Here is a 23,219-nt window from a genome sequence, read left to right as displayed (position 1 = left end):
TTGGTTATTTCTTAAACCCTAAGTAACTAATTATTTTAATTATAGTTTTTTAATTTAGATCATGTTCTTGAATTAAATTTATAATCTTTATGGTTTGAATATGATTTTCAGATTTGATATTGGTATTATAAACGAATTATTTTCAGTTTTTGTTGATTAAAATATAAGTTAGGGTTTAATCATGTTTTATTAATTCGAATTATGTTTTCTTGAATGAAAATTATAGTTTCTATGATTTAAATTATAGATTCCAGATTATACGAATTATATAATAAAGTTATTAATTTTCAAATTATCTAATTACATTGAAATATTGATTTTTGATTGTTTAAAGTATGAAATTCAAGGTTTTTATGATTGTAAATCATGGTAGGACGAGTATGGATTATTAAATTTATTGTTTCGATGTACTAGGAACATAGATTGGCCTTAGTGAAGTTTTTAAATGAATTTATATTGCTGAAAGTTTAAAGTACGATGTTTGCAAAAAGTTTTCAACGAATTTCAATCAGTAATTCAATAATTATGATGCTAGGAAATCAAAGGTTTAAGTTTTAATATTGGGGAAGGTTCTAAATATGTTTAGGATGCATTTAGAATGCTTTATTATGGTTGCCAATGATTAGAAATTGATTGGGATTATTTGTTGGTTGTTTTAGGCGGAGAATTCTCTTTAGGCGACTTTTGAATTATTAAATTCATTTTGCTTACACAAGGTACGTACATACTTGTGTGCTTGGAATGTGTATTATCTGTTGAAACCAAGTTGAAATTTGTTGATGAACTTGATTATGTTGGAATTTCATGTTTAATATTGTTGGATGGACATGTTGAACATATATATTTCGTTATGAGGATTATAACATGTTAGTAGATGATTGATGCAAACATGTTTGATGGGGAACACTAGATTATTTTATATATTATTGATTCAGATCGATTGATCGTTGTTCCCTTTTAGCTTTTCACTACTTTATGAGGGCCGAGGACCTTGTTTAGTAAGTTGAAACCTTATACCCATATAGAGGGGTTGATCAGTATTAAAGGAAAGGTTGGATTTAATTGGAATGGGTCTTGTTTGATACCTTTGTGATCACTTACTTAATTCCAAGATAAAAACAACTGTGAATAAATGTGGATTGTATGCCTTATGTGATTGTTGAGTCATAACATAATTTCAATTTGTAAATCATGTAAAGTCAAACTGAGTAGCAATAGCTTTAGACTGTGCACGTCTGAAGTGACGGACAAACAGGAGTTGGGGTTCATGGTGGTAGCCCATGGCCTTTTCTCGGACCGGATTGATCACCGTGTCCTACTTTTTTTCAAAATTCCTCGATATCGCAGGTCACTGAGGTTACGGAGTCGCGCCCGTACCTCGTCTTCCTTAGTGAAGACTTCTAGCTAGAAAACTCGGTCCATTGACTATCTCAATTAAAATAATATTATTATTATAAAAGTCTAGTCCAGTCTAGCCTAGTCTAGTCAAGTGTGGTCGTCAAATTAACATGTTTGGTCTGCCCTTATTTATGTTCATTAGTATCATGTTAAGATTGTTCGCTTAATAGTATCATGTTAGGATTATTATTGTTTTAGTATGTAGTACTCAGCTTTGCTGATTACGTGCTTTGTTTGTGTGTGTTGATCATGGCTATGCCTTATTGATCCTGTGATGACCCATCTTTGGTGAGCAGTCTCTAAGGATCAATAAGCGTAGCCCATCTACAGGTTTGAAGATGATGCATCATTTGGATAGGGATTAGAGAGCTTGTATTTATTTTTGTTTTGCTAAGTGACTTGGTTTGTTAATTTGGACTTGAAACTTGTCGTACTATTTATATTTCCTTATTTTCGTTGATTGGTTTTTGGATTTAATATGTAATCGATTTTTTATAAACCTAAAAGTTAGTTTTATGTTTTCCGCTGCAAAATTCTGAATAAGCCGTTACGTTTTCACACGGGCGATAATACTTTGATAATTCTCTATAGTTATGTTTATAAAAAGGGTTATTTTAGAAAAAGGGAATTGACAGGGTGTTACAAAGTGGTATTTTTGAGCTAAAGGTTTTACTGACTTTTCGTGTCTACTTTTTAAATTTTAAGGCGCCTAAACTAGCTATTTTTCTAAAACCAATTTCGTAGAATTGAACTCCTACGTATTATATCATTCAAAAATGCGTACTTTTTTTTGGGGACCAAATTCATTTTATTTTGTTTGAAAGCATATTAATATTTCTTCTTTAAGTTCGAAATTAAGTTATTTATTTGAAATTTTTCGTTTATTAGAATTAAGTACGTTCTTTTCTTTTCGATTTTAATTAAATATATTCGAAATATATATACAAAAAAAATTCTTTATTTTATTTATTCATTTATTATTTATTCGTTTAATAAAATTATTTCTTACTAATCGTTCTTGTTATATTCTTTAAATTCTTTAATGTTTGACCTATTATGATTTATTATGAGAGAAGAGATGGGTAATATAGGAAAGGGCATATAGAATAGAAACATTATGTCTGCATTAAATAGTTAGTTCAACATGATTGTACTTTCTCTACTTGTTAAATGTCTATGTCTTTTCTTATGCTTCATGATTTCCATTGTTCTTACTTATTGTATTATGGGATCGTACGGTAAGCCAAGAGTACTAATTACTAACATAAGGACTATGTTTAACTATTCTAGATCACTAACCATGTCTGACATAGAAGAAAATAGAGTAGGGAGCCACTCCAACCCTATCGTTCTGAGCGATGATGAGAATGTGATGAATCAGGAATCTGACAACGATAGAATTCAGCGAGAGCGCACTTGGCGCGAGACAATGAGAGTATGTGTGTTTGATAGTGATGATGAGTCAATTCGTGAGTATGACCGTGCTGTAGGCCAAACGAAAAGGGATATCTATAATGCTTTTAGGAGGGTTGAAACTTATTCTGAACCTGAAGAAAACGAGGACGAGGCCGAGCCTCAACTTGAAGTTCCGCGGAGATCCGCAAGAAGAATAAGACGAGTCTATTATTATAATGCTGACGATGAAGATGAAACTGAATATGATCTATTTATCTCAGAAAACTACGATGAGTCAAAAGATAAAAATGACGATGTTTCCTTCTAGCTTTGTTTACATATTTAGTTGTGTTTGAGAATAATGTTGGACAATTCGCCCAACCTTAGTTTATGTTTATATCATAGAACCTTTTTATTTTATTTTGAGGACAGGTGTGTGCTAATATTTAGGATGGTTATTGACATTCTTTTGAGGAATAAAAATTAGATCATTGATTACCCAAAGGATCAAGAGTTCATTTTGGGCACGCAAAGGGAATGTTTTCTTCTTTTATTCAGCCTTATTATTCGTGATGATTGAATTTATTCCTTGTTTCTCAGTTGAATGTCCTGTATGCGAATATCATTCATAAATGATTGTTTATGTTATGTGAATTCTGGATGTTGGTGTGATATTACATTGCTAGGATAATGTTAAGTGAAGTTTCGAACCTAAAGTAGAATATATTAATTTTAGGTCGCGTTCTAGGATGACCATCAATAATGACCTAGCTGCTGCTATTCGCCTCTTGGCGGAAAGGCTAACCTAGGAAAGAACTGAGCGTCCCGATTCTGAAGGGGATATGTTTGAAAGGCTTGCGAAAATTAAGCCACCATAATTCAAGGGGCAAGCAGATCTGACCTTCCTAGAAAACTGGATTAGGGAGTTCGAAAAACTATTTGGGGCTGTAAACTGTCCTGAAAACATGAAAGTAAGTCAAGCTGTCCCTTACCTAAAAGATGAGGCCGAACTGTGGTGGAAAGAGAATGGAACTAGGCTAAGTATTGTTGAAGGATTTAATTGGGACTCATTGGTTGTTGCATGGAGGGAAAAGTTTTATCCTCCTTTTATAACAAAACGAAAAGCGCAAGAATTCATAAGCCTTGGAATGGGGGGTATGACCATCGCCGAATATTATAACAAATTTATAGCGCTGCCGAGGTTTGCACCTGAGGTTGTAGCCACAGAGGAGATAAATGCCAAGATGTTTGAGCAAGGTTTGACCGATGAGATCCAGTTGAGATTAGGTAGAGAAACCTTTACATCTTTAGATAATGGGTATGAGAGAACTGCTCATATTTATGGTTTGCAGTCTAGAAGGGACAAGAAAAATGTTGTTGGGGAGAAAAGAAAAGAGTTTAATGCTGGGGGAAGCCAAGGGAACTTCAAAAGGAATAGGAATGGAAATGAGAATGGACATGGGAATTTTCAGGGGAGAAATAACCAGGGGAATAGCTACAACAGTAGAAACCAATCTGAGAGAGTGTACCACTGCAAGAGGTGCAACAATAACCACCCTGGGAAGGACTGTAAGGGAGAATTGGTGAATTTCCACTACTGTCAGAAAAGGGGGCATAGAGAGTTTGAGTGCTTCACTAAGCGGAGGAGGGAGCAGAATGGTAGTGAGAGTGGTAACCAAGGGAAACCAGGGTTTAACCAATCCTGAAATCAGAGATCGAAGCCTATAGGGTCGCAAAAAACCCAGGGAAACCACAATAAGTCTGCCAATGAGAACAACAACCAGAATAAGTCTCTGGGCAAACCGTTCGTGATGAGTAGAAATGAAATCGAACATTCTGCAGACGTAGTTCATGGTACTTTTTCTATTTAATTGGTGCTAGTTAAAACATTATTTGATTCGGTAGCAACTTATTCTTCCGTTTTGTCATCTGTTATTAAGAGTCTGAAGTTAGTATATTTTGAATGATTGATTTACCTGTTAGTATACCTACCGGTGTAACCAGAAGGTGTATAAGATTATTTAAGAACTTGCCTTTGAAGATAAAATATTGCGTTTTCATTCTGATTTGACAAAAGTTTAATCTGAGGGACCTAGATGTAAGTCTGGGGATGGATTGGCTAAGTTTGTACAAGGATAAGATAGACTGTGAAATTCAGAGAGTAAGTTTAAGGAACCGTTTTGGAAGGTTGACCTCATGCAGACGTTTTGAGAAGTCCAAAAACCTTTAGTTATTTCTATAATGCAAGTGAGGAAATTGATGAATAGGGAGTGTGAACTATTTTTTCTGTAGTGTGTTAGAGGTGAGTAATGAAGTTGGAGTGAAAATCAAGGATGTTGCCATTGTGAGTGGATTCATTGATGTGTTTCCGAGTGAAATTGCAAGTATGTTACCTGTTGGAGCCTTTGAGTTCACTATACACTTAATTCTTGGAACGACACCTATATCTAAAGCACCATATTGAATGACACCTCCTGAAATGAGCAAATTAAGACGCAATTGCAAGAGTTTTTCGTTAAGGGGTATATTAGGCCTAGTACATCACCGTGGGCAGCTTCTGTGTTGTTTGGTAAGAGAAAAATAAGAGTATGGAATTATGCATCGATTTTAGGGAACTAAACACCATCAAGAACAACTATCATTTGCCTAGGATAGATGACATATTGGATCAATTGAATTGGGCGAGTGTGTTCTCGAAGACTGATTTGGGTTTGAAGTACCACCAATTGAGAATAACTGATAAGAGCCTAAGACATCATTAGGACTCGTTATTGTCATTATGGGTTTAGAGTAATGTCTTTTGGGTTAACCAATGCACCTTCCATATTTATGGATTTGATGAATTAAGATTTTCCACGAATTCCAAATTAAGTTCTTTATTATGTTATTGATGATATCCTGATTTATTCAAGGAATGAGAAAGAGCATGAAAAACACTTGAGGATTATTTTGGAGACGCTTAGAAAGAATCTAGTTTTATTAAATGAAGTATACAAATTTTGAAGTCATGTGTGTATAAGTGACATCGACGGAAAAGTGAATGACTAAATTGATTGAAAACTATGTTACGTGAGGGAATAAATTTAAGAGAAGATTCGAGTGGTCCAGGATGGTTAGAAATCATTTGGCGTCTTGAAAAGATGAAAGGAAATATATGAATTGGTGAAAGAGCTAGGATTTGTGCCCAAAAGTTATACATCTATGAAAGACATAAGGAGGTTTGGTAAAAAGGAAAAGTTGACGAGAAAGAGTCTCTGTAGATCCTGCTAAGATTCAAGCTGTGAGTGAGTGACCTATTCCAAGAACGTGTCTGATATCTAAAGTTTTCTAGGCCTAGATGACCATTATAGGAGGTTGTGAAAGACTTTTGGAAGAAAGCAAAACCAATGACCAACTTGTTGAAAAAGGAATCGAAATTCAAGTGAAGTGAGAAATGTGAGGAAGCTTTCTAGATTTAGCTGTTGTCGCGTCAATTGAAACCTTATAAGGCTAATTACCGAACCCATGACCTAGAGTTAGTTATTATGGTGTTATCTACGAATATTTGGAGACATTACCTTTATAGGGCAACATGTAAGATCCTTACCGAGAACAAAAGTCTGAAATTTTGGCAATAAGGTCTAGTTGAATCTTGGGGACAACATTGAAAATGAGTATTTCTTTCCAAGCTGCAAACAATATACAGACTAAGATTACTAACGGAATATATGTTGAGAACCTGTGTTATGGATTTTAAGGGTAATTGGGAAGGCCACCTAGGTTCGATTGAATTTTCGTGCATCAATAGTTACCATGCAAGCATTACGATGTCACATGTTGAGGCATTGTATGGAAATAATTGTAGAAGTCTTACTTGTTGGAATGAGTTTAGTGAGAATATTGTATTGAGGACATAATTTTTTGAGGAAGAAATACCCAAAGTTATTCCCTGAGATGAGTTACGAGGGCGTAACTCGTTTTCTTTTAGAGGGGTATAATGCGATATAAATTCGCGCTTTTTTCCTAATTTTATGGTGTTTTTATGCATTTTTATGCTTATTTTAGCAAATTATACATGTTGATGAAAAATAAATAGATTCTCCGCATAAGGAAAAGGTGTTCATGAAAATTACAAGCAACTTTAAGTGGCAAAAGAGTGCACATGAGTGGCACAAGTACTTCTCCAGTAAGAATAAGTTGAAAACTGTTGGAAAATGTGTGAATTTTCGTGTCAAATTTCGGGACGAAACTTCTTTTAAGAGGGGTAGATTGTAATCCCCGGTAAATTTATAAACATTATTTATATATTTTAACGTATAATTAATTATATTTAAATAAGAATTTACGAATTTTAGAAATATATATATTATTAACGTATATTTATTTTATTACTTTTTTTTAATATTTTCAATGAGTTACGAAATCAAAATAATTTTAGAACTTTAAGTTGAAAAGAAATCGAATTACGAAAACTGATTTAATTAAGAAAACGATCCTATTCAATTTTGGATTCGAATCATAAAAATCAAATCCCTTCACTATTCACGTAAAGAAACAAGAACCCTCAAAATTTTCCTCCTCCCTCACACTGCCGTTTCTCTCTCCTTCCTTCACGTTCGCTGCTTCTGTCAGCCGCCGGACCTCCATCTCTGCCGCCGCCGGTAAGTTACCCCTCACCCTCGACCGTCTTCTTCGTCGTCCTCTTCCTTCTCTGTTTCTTACTTCTTCCTTGCGTATTTCTCTCCTCCTTAATGTCCTGTTTTCTTGCACGACCACCAAAGCCGCCGCACCACCGCCCAGCTCCCCCGTCGCGCTGCACTGTCGCCGGCGAGCCTCGCCCTTCCGTCTCCCTCTCGTTTGTCTCTCCTCTTTTCGACCTTTGCTCGCTGCTGGGTGCCCTTCTTTCTCAAGCAACCAACGCCGCCGCGACCCACCTGTACCACCATCTGCGGTGTCCATCCTCCGTGGCCGCGCCTCACTGTCTGCTGCCGCCGCCCTTGTCCGCCGGCCAGCACTCATCCCCTCCTTTCATTGGTTATTTCTTAAACCCTAAGTAACTATTTATTTTAATTATAGTTTTTTAATTTAAATCATGTTCTTGAATTAAATTTATAATCTTTATGGTTTGAATATGATTTTCAGATTTGATGTTGGTATTATAAACGAATTATTTTCAGTTTTGGTTGATTAAAATATAAGTTACGGTTTAATCATGTTTTATTAATTCGAATTATGTTTTCTTGAATGAAAATTATAGTTTCTATGATTTAAATTATAGATTCCAGATTATACGAATTATATAATAAAGTTATTAATTTTCAAATTATCTAATTACATTGAAATATTGATTTTTGATTGTTTAAAGTATGAAATTCAAGGTTTTTATGATTGTAAATCATGGTAGGACGAGTATGGATTATTAAATTTATTGTTTCGATGTACTAGGAACATAGATTAGCCTTAGTGAAGTTTTTAAATGAATTTATATTGCTGAAAATTTAAAGTACGATGTTTGCAAAACGTTTTCAACGAATTTCAATCACTAATTCAATAATTATGATGCTAGGAAATCAAAGGTTTAAGTTTTGATATTGGAGAAGGTTCTAAATATGTTTAGGATGCATTTAGAATGCTTTATTATGGTTGCCAATGACTAGAAATTGATTGGGATTATTTGTTGGTTGTTTTAGGCGGAGAATTCTCTTTAAACGACTTTTGAATTATTAAAGTGGTCTCGCATTTTGCTTACACAAGGTACGTACATACTTGTGTGCTTGGAATGTGTATTATCTGTTGAAACCAAGTTGAAATTTGTTGATGAACTTGATTATGTTGGAATTTCATGTTTAATATTGTTGGATGGACATGTTGGACATATATATTTCGTTATGAGGATTATAACATGTTAGTAGATGATTGATGCAAACATGTTTGATGGGGAACACTAGATTATTTTATATATATTGATTTAGATCGATTGATTGTTGTTCCCTTTTAGCTTTTCACTACTTTATGAGGGCCGAGGACCTTGTTTAGTAAATTGAAACCTTATACCCATATAGAGGGGTTGATCAGTATTAAAGGAAAGGTTGGATTTAATTGGAATGGGTCTTGTATGATACCTTTGTGATCACTTACTTAATTCCAAGATAAAAACAGCTGTGAATAAATGTGGATTGTATGCCTTATGTGATTGTTGAGTCATAACATAATTTCAATTTGTAAATCATGTAAAGTGAAACTGAGTAGCAATAGCTTTAGACTGTGCACGTCTGAAGTGACGGACAAACAGGAGTTGGGGTTCATGGTGGTAGCCCATGGCCTTTTCTCGGACCGGATTGATCACCGTGTCCTACTTTTTTTCAAAATTCCTCGATATCGCAGGTCACTGAGGTTACGGAGTCGCGCCCGTACCTCGTCTTCCTTAGTGAAGACTTCTAGCTAGAAAACTCGGTCCATTGACTATCTCAATTAAAATAATATTATTATTATAAAAGTCTAGTCCAGTCTAGCCTAGTCTAGTCAAGTGTGGTCGTCAAATTAACATGTTTGGTCTGCCCTTATTTATGTTCATTAGTATCATGTTAAGATTGTTCGCTTAATAGTATCATGTTAGGATTATTATTGTTTTAGTATGTAGTACTCAGCTTTGCTGATTACGTGCTTTGTTTGTGTGTGTTGATCATGGCTATGCCTTATTGATCCTGTGATGACCCATCTTTAGTGAGCAGTCTCTAAGGATCAATAAGCGTTGCCCATCTACAGGTTTGAAGATGATGCATCATTGGGATAGGGATTAGAGAGCTTGTATTTATTTTTGGTTTGCTAAGTGACTTGGTTTGTTGATTTGGACTTGAAACTTGTCGTACTATTTATATTTCCTTATTTTCGTTGATTGGTTTTTGGATTTAATATGTAATCGATTTTTTATAAACCTAAAAGTTAGTTTTATGTTTTCCGCTGCAAAATTCTGAATAAGCCGTTACGTTTTCACACGGGCGATAATACTTTGATAATTCTCTATAGTTATGTTTATAAAAAGGGTTATTTTAGAAAAAGGGAATTGTCGGGGTGTTACAAAGTGGTATTTTTGAGCTAAAGGTTTTACTGACTTTTCGTGTCTACTTTTTAAATTTTTAGGCGCCTAAACTAGCTATTTTTCTAAAACAAATTTCCTAGAATTGAACTCCTACTTATTATATCATTAAAAAATGCGTACTTTTTTTTGGGGACCAAATTCATTTTTTTGTTTGAAAGCATATTAATATTTCTTCTTTAAGGTCGAAATTAAGTTATTTATTTGAAACTTTTCGTTTATTAGAATTAAGTACGTTCTTTTCTTTTCGAATTTAATTAAATATATTCGAAATATATATACAAAAAAAATTCTTTATTTTATTTATTTGTTTATTATTTATTCGTTTAATAAAATTATTTCTTACTAATCGTTCTTGTGATATTCTTTAAATTCTTTAATGTTTGACCTATTATGATTTATTATGAGAGAAGAGAGGGGTAATATAGGAAAGGGCATATAGAATAGAAACATTATGTCTGCATTAAATAGTTAGTTCAACATGATTGTACTTTCTCTACTTGTTAAATGTCTATGTCTTTTCTTATGCTTCATGATTGCCATTGTTCTTACTTATCGTATTATGGGATCGTACGGTAAGCCAAGAGTACTAATTACTAACATAAGGACTATGTTTAACTGTTATAGATCACTAACCATGTCTGACATAGAAGAAAATAGAGTAGGGAGCCACTCCAACCCTATCGTTCTGAGCGATGATGAGAATGTGATGAATCAGGAATCTGACAACGATAGAATTGAGCGAGAGCGCACTTGCCGCGAGACAATGAGAGTATGTGTGTTTGATAGTGATGATGAGTCAATTCGTGAGTATGACCGTGCTGTAGGCCAAACGAAAAGGGATATCTACAATGCTTTTATGAGGGTTGAAACTTATTCTGAAACTGAAGAAAACGAGGATGAGGACGAGCCTCAACTTGAAGTTCCTCGGAGATCCGCAAGAGGAATAAGACTAGTCTATTATTATAATGCCGACGATGAAGATGAAACTGAATATGATCTATTTATCTCAGAAAACTACGATGAGTCAAAAGATAAAAATGACGATGTTTCCCTCTAGCTTTGTTTACATATTTAGTTGTGTTTGAGAATAATGTTGGACAATTCGCCCAACCTTAGTTTATGTTTATATCATAGAACCTTTTTATTTTATTTTGAGGACAGGTGTATGCTAATATTTAGGATGGTTATTGACATTCTTTTGAGGAATAAAAATTAGATCATTGATTACCCAAAGGATCAAGAGTTTATTTTGGGCACGCAAAGGGAATGTTTTCTTCTTTTATTCAGCCTTATTATTCGTGATGATTGAATTTATTCCTTGTTTCTCAGTTGAATGTCCTGTATGCGAATATCATTCATAAATGATTGTTTATGTTATGTGAATTCTGGATGTTGGTGTGATATTACATTGCTAGGATAATGTTAAGTGAAGTTTCGAACCTAAAGTAGAATATATTAATTTTAGGTCGCGTTCTAGGATGACCATCAATAATGACCTAGCTGCTGCTATTCTCCTCTTGGCGGAAAGGCTAACCCAGGAAAGAACTGAGCGTCCCGATTCCGCAGGGGACATGTTTGAAAGGCTTGCAAAAATTAAGCCACCATACTTCAAGGGGCAAGCAGATCCGACCTTCATAGAAAACTGGATTAGGGAGTTCGAAAAACTATTTGGGGCGGTAAACAGTCCTGAAAACATGAAAGTAAGTCAAGCTGTCCCTTACCTAAAAGATGAGGCCTAACTGTGGTGGAAAGAGAATGGAACTAGGCTAAGTATTGTTGAAGGATTTAATTGGGACTCATTGGTTGTTGCATGGAGGGAAAAGTTTTATCCTCCTTTTATAACAAAACGAAAAGCGCAAGAATTCATAAACCTTGGAATGGGGGGGTATGACCATCGCCGAATATTATAACAAATTTATAGCGCTGCCGAGGTTTGCACCTGAGGTTGTAGCCACAGAGGAGATAAAGGCTCAGATGTTTGAGCAAGGTTTGACCGATGGGATCCAGTTGGGATTAGGTAGAGAAACCTTTATATCTTTAGATAATGGGTATGAGAGAACTGCTCATATTTATGGTTTGCAGTCTAGAAGGGACAAGAAAAATGTTGTTGGGGACACTAGAGGAAAAAACTTGATAAGTTGCCCTTAAAAGTGGCTTATAAGTTGCCCTTCATAAGTGCCACCAATGGGGGGGTCACTTTTGTAAAATTATCAAAAGTTGCCTTTAACAAGGGCAACTTATAATCCCCTTGTTTGCAACAAGGGCAACTTATGTGAAACTTATAAGCTTCACATAAGTTGCAAACAAGGGCACCTTATAAGCTGCACATAAGTTGTTTTTGTTGCAAACAAGGGCAACTTTTGAGTTTTTTTTTTTTTAAAAAATAAAAAAATCTGCAATATAATTCCTAATATTCTGCAATATAATTTCTGATTTTCCAATATAAAATTCTTCATTATAATTTATAGAATACTGTTACATCAAACATTAGCTTGACATTATCAAAAATGATATAAATTTCAAATTTCCAATAATATTACCGAATTAATTCAAATGTAATTAATTAAATCGATAAATAACAAAATAATGTAAGAGTCACGAACAACTATAAGCCTGCTCTATTTAATACACTGAGGGTAGTTCACAATCGTTGAAGTAAATAGCCCACTTGTCTCGAACTTCATCCAACTCCTCTTCGGTAAAGGGCCCCTCCATTGGAGTTTTGAAAACCTTTAAAAGAACACCGTACATGCAAACCAATAAATTAAATTAAGTTTCATATGCGAAAACAAAAATTATATTGGTCCCGAAAAAAACTTTCTGAGTGTACTAAGATTCATTTCAAGTTCTTTATGCACATCTTGGACTCATTTGGCTCGATATAGATCATATTTGGCCAAAAATGTCATTTTCGATCCCAAATATCAACGAATGAACCTAAGGACACTTTCTAAATCTTTTTCATGATTCATATGATTAGTTATATGTTTATAAGATTCATTTCAAGTTCGTTATTCACAACTATGAGTCATTTGGGTCGATATAGGTCATTTATGGCAAAAAATGGCATTTTTGAACCCAACTACCAACAAACGAACCTCTTTCCACATTCTAACCCTTTTTCATGATTTATATGATTAGATAGATGATTATAAGACTCATTCCAAGTTCGTTATTGATATGTTCATATTTTATACCCCTGTCCCTTAGTACTTTTTGATCTCAAATGAGCTCTTCGGAGCGATTTTTAGTACTAATGTGCTCCTTGTAGTGTGTTTGTAGTTTCAGGTTCATCATTGTAGGAATTAGCATATTTTTGTGCATTTTCTACTCATTTTAATCAATACAAGAGATTATGTACTTTCGAGAGCACAAACATTAAGTTGGAAGAGTTTTGAAGCAAAGCGAATAACGAAAGAAGTAGAAAAATGACTATAGTCCACTATTTTAATCATAACTCAAGTTCTAAAACTCCAAATGAAGTAATTCCAATTGGGTTAGATTCTAGACTTCAATAGCTTTCCAACAAGTGGTCACTCGCCTAATTCCGACGAATAACAAAGGAGATATGGCGTTTTGAAGATCGAGGATCGTGCAGTTTCGACACGCGCCCGATCGGGCGGGCTTCGCCCGATCAGGATCGGGCGGTCATTCTGGGCGCTGTTCTGGGTATTTCGCAACCGCCCGATCGGGCGGAATTTCGCCCGATCGGGCCGACTATCGAGCAGAGTGCCCGATCGGGCGGGCTTTCGCCCGATCGGGTGACGCCAACCCCTGCTGCTTTTTCGCGAGTTTTTATTTCCGGTTTTGGGCTATATTTTGGGCAAACTATAAATACTAGCCCCTTTTATTTTTAGTGGCATCTTATTTTATAGTATTAGACCCTTAGTTTATTTTCTCTTAATCTAGTTTTCTCTCAAATTGTTCCAAGCACTTATTTTTAGTTTCAATCAAAGCTCCAATTTTTAGTTCATCCTTTTGTTCTACATTTAGGTATTGCTTTCTATTTTGCTTTATTAATTACTTTTGATCATGTTTTCCATTATGTTGATTACTTTGTTATTTGTTATTATGCTTGAGTAATTTATTTTCTAGGGTTTGGGGATCCTTGAATAACATGAAGGGATATTGAATAATTGTGATTGTTGGCATTGTAATTAATTCCTATTGATTGGTTTATTTCACTATACAATTAGATTTGCGTAAGTTTAATTGTGGTAGTTATGCAATATCAAATTAATATTCGAGAGATGCAATTTGATGTTTAGGCTTGTGTTAATAGGTAGAATTAGAGTTAATACGTAGCGAGAGCCCGTTAATTCTAAGTCTATGATTAGTATCGACTTGAGAGAGCATGCTAATCTAATTAATTACTTTGTTGATTATCGTGATTGTTCAATGTCCTGGATTATTATTTGTTGGCAAACCTATACCCTAGATTCCTTAATATATTGATTCATTCTTGTTTAATTAATATTCGTTCGTAGTCTTAGTATACAAATCATCAACCAACTTTGTTCACAATAGTCTAGATTAATTAATTGATAGTAGAAAGAACGCCTGTTTCCCTGTGGATTCGATCCTGACTTCCCTTGCTACCTAGCTAGTGGACCTTAGGTTATTTTTGATTAGGTAATACGACTTTAGCCTGTCAGTTATGCACGCCTATTGGTCATTTGTGTCGATATAGGTCACTTATGGCCAAAAATAGCATTTTCGATCCCAACTACCAACAAACGAACTTACATCCACATTCTAAACCTTTTTCATGATTTAGATGATTAGTTATATGATTTAAGACTAATTTCAAGTTCGTTATGCACGCCTATGGTTCATTTGGGTCGATATAGGTCATTTATGGCCAAAAATGGCATTTTCGATCCCAACTACCAACAAACGAACTTATATTCAAATTATAAACCTTTTTAATGATTCATATGATTAGTTATATGTTTATGAAACTCATTTCAAGTTCGTTATGCACGCCTAAGGGTCATTTGGGTCGATATAGGTCATTTATGGCCAAAAATGGCATTTTCGATCCCAACTACCAACAAACGAACCTATTTCCATATTCTAAACGTTTTTCATGATTCAAATGATTAGTTATATGATTATAAAAGTCATTTCATGTTCTTTATGAACGTGTATAGGTCATTTGGGTTGATATAGGTCATTTTTGGCCAAAAATGGCATTTTCGATCCCAACTACCAACAAACGAACCTATTTCCATATTCCAAACATTTTACATGATTCATATGATTAGTTATATGTTTATAAGACTCATTTCAAGTTCGTTATGCACGCCTATGGATCATTTGGGTCGATATAGGTCATTTATGGCCAAAAATGGCATTTTCGATCCCAACTACCAACAAACGAACCTATTTCCATATTCTAAACGTTTTTCATGATTCATATGATTAGTTATATGATTATAAGACTCATTTCAAGTTCGTTATGAGCGCCTATGGTTCATTAGGGTCGATATAGGTCATTTATGGCCAAAAATGGTATTTTCGATCCCAACTATAAACAAACGAACTTATTATTCAAACTCTAAACCTTTTTAATGATTCATATGATTAGTTATATGTTTATGAAACTCATTTCAAGTTCGTTATGCATGCCTAAGGGTGATTTGGGTCGATATAGGTCATTTATGGCCAAAAATGGCATTTTCGATCCCAACTACCAACAAACGAACCTATTTCCATATTCTTAACGTTTTTCATGATTCATATGATTAGTTATATGTTTATGAAACTCATTTCAAGTTCTTTATGCACAGCTAAGGCTCATTTGGCTCGACATAGGTCATATTTGGCCAAAAATGGCATTTTCGATCCCAAATATCAACAAATGAACCTAAGGACACTTTCTAAATCTTTTTTATGTTTGATATGCTTAGTTAGAAGTTACTTAGATTCATTTAAAGTTATTTATGCACATCTAAGGCTCATTTGGGACGATATAGGTCATATTTGACCCAAAATGGCATTTTCGATCCCAAATATCAACAAATAAACTTAAGAACATTTCTAAACCTTTTTTATGTTTGATATGCTTAGTTAGAGGTGACTAAAATTCATTTCAAGTTCTTTATGCTCATCTAAGGCTCATTTGGCTCGATATAGGTACATATGACCTATAATGACCAAAACGAGCCTTAGATGTGCATAAATTTACCAAAGTAGATGAGAATGAAGATTGGCAACCTAATACTAAGTGAATTAAACATGAAAAGCGTTTAGAATTCCTATTTTGGTTCATCAATTGAGACTTGGGAGCGAAAACCACTATTTTAGTCAAAATATGACATATCGTGTATGTGAAAATATGATCTCGGTTTTCTGTAACCTATAGAAAGTCAGTTTTAGAAGTATTGAGATTTTATTTCAAATATTTGACTGATTTTGTGTATGGCTAATGATGAAATTAAAATAAATAAATAAGAAATTGTAGCTAAAATGTGTTTTTGAAAGTTAAATAAATTGTCCACCAACTTTAATCTTCACATATTCTTAGCAGCTAGCTCAAAGTAGCCAAAAAAAGGGTTTGAAAGTCTATGGGCAAATATAAATCATAGAAAATCAATGACAAACCCACATAGACATACATAATACACACCTTTAGATTTAAAGCGTTCATTTCCTTGCTGCGAACCACAAGACAAAAACTCATGTTTGTCCCATGCTCTCTTTTCCTATCTTTCCTCCCATAACTAGTATCCACGTTTCATAATTTGATTATTATTCACGGTACCTAGGGTGTTCCTGCATCAAGTAAAAGATACAAAATGTGGCGGTTAGAACATTCACACAAGTGCAGCAACCAACAACAAAAAATACAGCAGCAACAACAACAATAATCAAGCAGCAGTTGTCTTCTTGAACTAGCTTATACAATGCCTATTGACCCACTGCTGTATCAGAGGAGCTATAGTGGTCCTACTGTTGGAGAGCCAAGCCAACTGAAAATGGTTGTTTTACACTGGTTGCTAAACACACACTTCACACTTTGAGGTCAAATGTAAGTAATTCCAAATACTTGTAAAATATCATGACTTGAGGTTGTGTAAGGATCACTAGGTAGTAGTGAAAACTGAAAACAGTCATGTAGGAGCTACAACCAGTACAAGTTTCTAAGTTTTAGAAAGAAAAGGTTTCTAAGTATTAGAAAGAAAAGGTTCTTCTGAGATAGGAAATATAGAGGAGATACTTTGGAAAATGTCACCTGATTTTTTAACTGACATACCCTCATGATTCAGCCAGCATTTAGCACGAATATTAAAATTGCTTTAGGAACTACCTCTTATTCCAATGAGCTTATTTATTAGCCACACTATCTGATGTTAGTTCCCTCATTTGTTTTGCAGATACTGTTATTAGTTATTACTGCCTTAGAACACGGTGTGTTGCAGCTCCATCTTTCAGATGTGCAAGGTGCAGCCAACCAGTCACAGCCATGCAACGACTAGGTGGCTCTGTAGATGAGAAATTTTCCAAAAAGTAACATGTCCTTAAGGAATTTATATCAAAGATATTATGAAAATTGCGTCCCAGGAACCATCACCCAAGATCTCCAAAGGTATAGATGCACAAGGAGACAAGTTTTTCTATGGATTCAATCGAACTGTACTCTATCTCATTCTTTGGCAGCATTTCACATCTCAATCGAATTGAATAGGTTATTTGATTATTTCCTTTGTGCCCGTAACTTTTATTCTTTACGTTTGGCATCACGTACGCGATTTAATAATTGTGTCTCATTCGCACCAAAAAAAAAAACAAATGCATTTCAATTATGCGTCATATGTTGGTGTCACACCAATGTGAACAGACCGTGATCACGATAACAGCAGTGAAACCACTTCCGAGGGCGATGCAAAGGTTTGCAGCAGTTGCAACCAAACGACTGCAGTAATACTATGATTGGAAAGAGAGGATTTTGTGATTTTTCAAAGTTTGATTATTATAACTTTCATTATTCGCAGCCAGAAACTGAACGAAAACATAGTATAGATGACTAAAACAGATCAAGTTTTCTTAAGGGATGAAGACATAAATGCTTCAACTGCCGCAATCAGAATATGACTTCACAAAAGCATCAAGTTTAACAGATTCAGAAGAACAGAACACACCTCTGACAGAAGTTCAGGCTAGGTATTCGGTCTCTTCACTTACCGTACGCTCAATATCAAAGGGGAGCCATGAAGAGCAACATATGCATAATTGGCAGGAGAAGATGTGCATTAAACACTTGTTTTTCTATTACTGTAAACCATGTGTTTCCCTGTGTATAATGAACACAAAGATCATCTGGAGTATAATCAAAGATAATTTCCAGGAGTTCAATGCCGGCATTGCAAACAGAAGAAAAAATGCAGAAAATGTCCATATTCCAACATCATGTGTGAGAAACAAACCATTTTCAAAGAACTAAAATGAATAAAGGTTGACTCTTGAACAATAAATTTACATTTCACCAGCAAAGCCTCAGGATTTCCTTCATTCCAGCTGCATGTCATTTTTCATGAGCTAAATCTAATCTAACAAATGAACCAAATGGCAACGCTAAGGATTAACCTCAGTAACAAAAAGATCACTTAAGCAATAAAGAATTTGCTACAAAACTTATTTCAACTTAAGGATATAAGACTAACAGCTATTCAGCTTAAGAAACAGGTTACCTCATGCTATCCTTCACCTGTAATTTCTTCGTGGCATTCGACTATTCAAAATACGGCCAAGGGTAGCCAATGCATCTTGAAATTTACGAAATTTCATAAAACCCATCAGTTCCAAATGCCGTGAAAATCAAACATCAAGTAGCAACCACAATAAATCAAACAATTCAAATTTAAGCATTAATAAATTATCCTGGAAAAGTTGCAGATTAAGATTGAATTACCGTAGAGAAAACGCCATCAGGCCAATTCCCAAAACCTCCATTTCTGGACAATCAACTTCCCTTCCTGCTACTCCACATTAGTCCCGGTGACGGACCCGTCAAAAATACTACCGCCTTACCCTTCACCATAAACGCATTAATGTCAAAAATGCTACTCCACATCAGTAATGTCTTTTATTAATTAAAGAACAAGGTCAAACAATGTATATAGCAAAAATTAACAAAAAACCCATGAAGAATACACATAAAGAGTGGCACAGAAAGAATACACACATAAAGAATGGCACGAAAGAAAAGGGTGGGGGGGGGGGGGGTGAAAAAGCAACAGAACCTTTGAGATAAACCAAACATATATGTATTTGTTATGTTGTTAAAGGCCAGATTGAACACCTTCAAATTCTTAAGTCCTGTAAAGTAGTAATCAAGATTTCAAGCTTAAGGGGTAACATAAAAATGCAACAACATATAGAGAAAATTAGAGAGCAGTTTCATTTTCAATTCAGAGAGCTCAATAGCACTAACCGAAGAGCTTATCAAAACCATGATCAGACAGGCCACATCTGCTAAGGTTCAAATATGACAGAGCCACAAGAGCTGCATCAACGCAAATAAAAAAACGTTTCAGACTATGGTATTTCTTGGGTAAATGATTCATATGGGGAAAACTCATACAAGCACCACATTGTAACAAAACTGAATAACATCAGCAAATTAAGCAAAACTCAAAAAAATCTATCTAAATAACATCCAAAACAAAAATTCAAACCGTAAAATGACCCGAATTAGTTTAACATAGGTTTTTCCCCATTTCATGAAGAAGGATTTCCTCAGTTGTAGATTTTTATTTTAAATTGCATTTTGTAAATTAACAGAACCGACTAAATTTTCATCAAATTAACAACTAAAACGAAGAACAATAAATCACCAAAAATTTAGCAATTAAATGAGCGAATCTTCTTAGGTATTCTACGAGTTACATAAACCTTAAAAATTGACAAGGGTTTTCAATTTTCACTTTCGAAATCCCACAAACAAAGTGTGAGACCGTCGATGAAAATAGATTCTTGAAGCAGCAGCAGCAATGGCGGCAGTTGAGGAAAGCAAAGGCGACAGACTGAAGAAATTGGAATATATCTCCCTCGTTTCAAAGGTATGCTCCGAACTTGAAACGCATAATCGGAGTCGGCGACAAAGTACTCGCCGAATTCATCACTGATTTGAAGAAAAACGGTGCAGAAGAAGAGTAGTACGCGACTGCGCTGGAGCAGCAAGAACAAAGGGGACCACGAGCACCAGCAACAAATTAAAGGGGAAGCAGCGAGAAAACACAAAACATGCGCTTCCCAGGAATTAGGAGGGGAGAGTTTTATTTATTTATTTTTGTTTTAATTTTTGTCACTCAAAGGATGCCCTTGTTAAATAAGGCCATGCAACTTTTAACTAGCCACTTTTGATGTTTTTTCCCCCTAGTGGGAGAAAAGAAAAGAGTTTAATGCTGGGGGAAGCCAAGGGAACTTCAAAAGGAATAGGAATGGAAATAAGAATGGACATGGGAATTTTCAGGGGAGAAATAACCAGGGGAATAGCTACAACAGTAGATACCAATCTAAGAGAGTGTACCACTGCAAGAGGTGCAACAATAACCACCGTGGGAAGGACTGTAAGGGAGAATTGGTGAATTGCCACTACTGCCAGAAAAGAGGGCATAGAGAGTTTGAGTGCTTCACTAAGCAGAGGAGGGAGCAGAATGGTAGTGAGAGTGGTAACCAAGGGAAACCAGGGTTTAACCAATCCGGAAATCAGAGATCGAAGCCTATAGGGTCGCAAAATACCCAGGGAAACCACAATAAGTCTGCCAATGAGAACAACAACCAGAATAAGTCTCTGGGCAAACCGTTCGTGATGAGTAGAAATGAAATCGAACATTCTGCAGACGTAGTTCATGGTACTTTTTCTATTTAATTGGTGCTAGTTAAAACATTATTTGATTCGGTAGCAACTTATTCTTCCGTTTTGTCATCTGTTATTAAGAGTCTGAAGTTAGTATATTTTGAATGATTGATTTACCTGTTAGTATACCTACCGGTGTAACCAGAAGGTGTATAAGATTATTTAAGAACTTGCCTTTGAAGATAAAATATTGCGTTTTCATTCTGATTTGATAAAAGTTTAATCTGAGGGACCTAGATGTAAGTCTGGGGATGGATTGGCTAAGTTTGTACAAGGCTAAGATAGACTGTGAAATTCAGAGAGTAAGTTTAAGGAACCATTTTGGAAGGTTGACCTCATGCAGACGTTTTGAGAAGTCCAAGAACCTTTAGTTATTTCTATAATGCAAGTGAGGAAATTGATGAATAGGGAGCGTGAACTATTTTTTCTGTAGTGTGTTAGAGGTGAGTAAAGAAGTTGGAGTGAAATTAAAGGATGTTGCCATTGTGAGTGGATTCATTGATGTGTTTCCGAGTGAAATTGCAAGTATGTTACCTGTTGGAGCCTTTGAGTTCACTATACACTTAATTCTTGGAACGACACCTATATCTAAAGCACCATATTGAATGACACCTCCTGAAATGAGCAAATTAAGACGCAATTGCAAGAGTTTTTCGTTAAGGGGTATATTAGGCCTAGTACATCACCGTGGGGAGCTTCTGTGTTGTTTGGTAAGAGAAAGATAAGAGTATGGAATTATGCATCGATTTTAGGGAACTAAACACCATCAAGAACAACTATCATTTGCCTAGGATAGATGACATATTGGATCAATTGAATTGGGCTAGTGTGTTCTCGAAGACTGATTTGGGTTTGAAGTACCACCAATTGAGAATAACTGATAAGAGCCTAAGACCTCATTAGGACTCGTTATTGTCATTATGGGTTTAGAGTAATGTCTTTTGGGTTAACCAATGCACCTTCCATAATTATGGATTTGATGAATAAGATTTTCCACGAATTCCGAATTAAGTTCTTTATTATGTTATTGATGATATCCTGATTTATTCAAGGAATGAGAAAGAGCATGAAAAACACTTGAGGATTATTTTGGAGACGCTTAGAAAGAATCTAGTTTTATTAAATGAAGTATACAAATTTTGAAGTCATGTGTGTATAGGTGACACCAACGGAAAAGTGAATGACTAAATTGATTGAAAACTATGTTACGTGAGGGAATAAATTTAAGAGAAGATTCGAGTGGTCCAGGATCGTTAGAATTAATTTGGCGTCTTGAAAAGATGAAAGGAAATATATGAATTGGTGAAAGAGCTAGGAGTTGTTCCCAAAAGTTATACATCTATGAAAGACATAAGGAGGTTTGGTAAAAAGGAAAAGTTGACGAGAAAGAGTCTCTGTAGATCCTGCTAAGATTCAAGCTGTGAGTGAGTGACCTATTCCAAGAACGTGTCTGATATCTAAAGTTTTCTAGGCCTAGATGACCATGATAGGAGGTTGTGAAAGACTTTTGGAAGAAAGAAAAACCAATGACCAACTTGTTGAAAAAGGAATCGAAATTCAAGGGAAGTGAGAAATGTGAGGAAGCTTTCTAGATTTAGCTGTTGTCGCGTCAATTGAAACCTTATAAGGCTAATTACCAAACCCATGACCTAGTTAGATGTTATGGTGTTATCTACGAATATTTGGAGACATTACCTTTATAGGGCAACATGTAAGATCCTTACCGAGAACAAAAGTCTGAAATTTTGGCAATAAGGTCTAGTTGAATCTTGGGGACAACATTGAAAATGAGTATTTCTTTCCACCCTGGAAACGATAAATAGACTAAGATTACTAACGGAATATATGTTGAGAACCTGTGTTATGGATTTTAAGGGTAATTGGGAAGGCCACCTAGGTTCGGTTGAATTTTCGTGCATCAATAGTTACCATGCAAGCATTACGATGTCACATGTTGAGGCATTGTATAGAAATAATTGTAGAAGTCTTACTGGTTGGAATGAGTTTAGTGAGAATATTGTATTGAGGACATAATTCGTTGAGGAAGAAATACCCAAAGTTATTCCCTGAGATGAGTTACGAGGGCGTAACTCGTTTTCTTTAAGATGGGTAGAATGCGATATAAATTCGCGCTTTTTACCTAATTTTATGGTGTTTTTATGCATTTTTATGCTTATTTTAGCAAATTATACATGTTGATGCAAAATAAATAGATTCTCCGCAAAAGGAAAAGGTGTTCATGAAAATTACAAGCAACTTTAAGTGGCAAAAGAGTGCACATGAGTGGCACAAGTACTTCTCCAGTAAGAATAAGTTGAAAACTGTTGGAAAATGTGTGAATTTTCGTGTCAAGTTTCGGGACGAAAATTCTTTTAAGAGGGATAGATTGTAATCCCCCGTAAATTTAGAAACATTATTTATATATTTTAACGTATAAATAATTATATTTAAATAAGAATTTACGAATTTTAGAAATATATATAT

At 35.0% G+C, this 23,219-nt stretch overlaps 1 long non-coding RNA gene across 5 annotated transcripts; it reads right to left on the bottom strand.

Moving 5' to 3' along the window:
* Window positions 1-12,363: 12,363 nt before the first annotated feature.
* LOC110804302 (uncharacterized) lies at window positions 12,364-20,160 on the bottom strand. 5 transcript variants are annotated; one of them, XR_008932931.1, is made up of 7 exons: window positions 19,769-20,160; window positions 19,308-19,379; window positions 19,117-19,192; window positions 18,786-18,905; window positions 18,565-18,639; window positions 16,503-18,167; window positions 12,364-12,601 (listed from the first exon to the last, which is right to left on the bottom strand). It is a non-coding gene; the product is annotated as an uncharacterized lncRNA (long non-coding RNA). The 5 variants fall into 5 exon arrangements; XR_008932930.1 differs by having other exon boundaries at window positions 16,503-16,648; window positions 18,016-18,639; window positions 19,769-20,158; XR_008932929.1 differs by having other exon boundaries at window positions 16,503-18,639.
* Between the last annotated feature and the right edge of the window lie 3,059 nt (window positions 20,161-23,219).

The sequence above is a fragment of the Spinacia oleracea genome, chromosome 4, assembly GCF_020520425.1.
Source record: "Spinacia oleracea cultivar Varoflay chromosome 4, BTI_SOV_V1, whole genome shotgun sequence".
Lineage (NCBI taxonomy): Eukaryota > Viridiplantae > Streptophyta > Magnoliopsida > Caryophyllales > Amaranthaceae > Spinacia > Spinacia oleracea.
The sequence above is the reverse complement of the archived record's forward strand: the minus strand, read 5'-3'. Positions and strand labels throughout refer to the sequence as shown.